Here is a 1,746-nt window from a genome sequence, read left to right as displayed (position 1 = left end):
TGAGGTTTTGGATTTAAATTTTTAATTTCATAGATATACATAATAAAGAGTATTTTGAGAGCAAATTTATACATTAAATTCTTTTCCAATTTTCATTATATATACTAGTATATTATTAGGTACTATGAATTCACCTTTTTGTTTATTGAATGTGTTTTATACTTAACAAAATGTGTGATTAGTGAAAATGGTAAACACCTTACACTATAACCAAAAACTCCTGTGTTAAAATTTTAGAAATCACAAAATATTTTCTTTCTGAAGATATATATATATATATATGATATTATTTTGCATCCTACATACACACACGTATATACCTCCTACATCTACTATTAGTCTATTATTGAATTGAATGGTGGATCTCTTTAATGATCCACTTTCTCCCTATTTAGATTTAAAATATATTTCAGTAAACATTTGTTTGTTAATATGCCAACCAAAAAATGTCAAAAACAGGTTTTACTTGATCGAGGATTCTTATTAACATTTTAGATCTGTAATTAAGTATATATGAATGGCTACTATGTTTAGACAAGAATTTTTGTTTTAAGATACACTTGTCATTAAGTATGTTAAAAAAAAAATTGGCATGTGTCACTTCATTTGACATACATTCACATCTTTTTAATAGATCCCACCAAGTTTTATATAATTGGTAATGTTAAGAAGGGAAAAAATTATTTAATATTTATTAATTATTATAATAATTAATAAATATTAAATAAAATAAATTTTATTTATTTTTTATTAATTCTTTTTTATTACTAAATATTTTCGTATAGAATGGTAATAAAATATAACATGCCATAGTAAGTTTTGTGCCTATACAATAATTATTCTCAAATGTACTTTAATTAGTTAGGCTGTGTTTGGGAAAAATGTTGGAAGAGAAGAAACAAGTTTAAATTTTTTCAAAGTTTTAATTTTTGGTTTGGCAAATTTTTTAGTCATCAACATTCAATCTTTATTTATATTTTACTAACTTTATCTTTTATGCATGTTATTGTATTATTTATGAAATTTTTATTATTTCTATTTATATGAACTCTTTTTTTCTATTATTTATTATTTTTATTTTTTGTTAATTATTTGTTTGACATTATATATTTTTATAATTGTGATTTTTTTGTATTATTTTTTATAGATAATATACAAAGATTATTTAAGTTGATGTCTATTTTAGTAATTTTTTATCTGAAAGTAATTTTGAGTAGTGTAATCCAAACAATATTTATTTTACTATAATCTATTTTGATATAAAGATTGCCAAATATAAATCACTTTAACACAAACTTACTTTTTATCAAAATCAAGTTTGCAAAATGAATTTTATGCAAACTCCCGTTTATACACTGTAATCTAAACACACACTTAGACATTACTACTCAATCAGTTTATTTAGTTATAATGGGTCCCACTAATTTTTTTAAACAATACTTTAAATCAATTTTTAAAAAAAATTAATTAAATACTTTAATTTTTAATAAATTTTAATGATCAAATTGATTTCTAACTTTCTACTTTGTTGGATAAGTAAATCTTAATGATTAGTTGAAAAAAAAAATATAAAACTAAAAATTTTAAAATCATCATATCAGTACCTACAAAAGTTTTCATAAAGACTGATGTATGATATTACTCTCCTTTTGTCTTTTGCTCATAAATATTATTGGTGGTATAAACGTTTAAAATAAACCAATATATTTACATATATTCCACTAACTTTTTTTAAATATTTAAACA

The 1,746-nt window shown here is 20.9% G+C and overlaps 1 protein-coding gene across 1 annotated transcript in view; it reads left to right on the top strand.

The window, feature by feature from the left end:
• LOC107639472 (beta-amyrin 24-hydroxylase) overlaps positions 1 to 1,746 on the top strand; it is a 4,016-nt gene that overhangs the window by 1,184 nt on the left and 1,086 nt on the right. The gene's annotated exons all lie outside the window — the stretch shown is intronic.

Source organism: Arachis ipaensis, chromosome B04 (genome assembly GCF_000816755.2).
Source record: "Arachis ipaensis cultivar K30076 chromosome B04, Araip1.1, whole genome shotgun sequence".
Taxonomy (NCBI): Eukaryota; Viridiplantae; Streptophyta; class Magnoliopsida; order Fabales; family Fabaceae; genus Arachis; species Arachis ipaensis.
The sequence above is the reverse complement of the archived record's forward strand: the minus strand, read 5'-3'. Positions and strand labels throughout refer to the sequence as shown.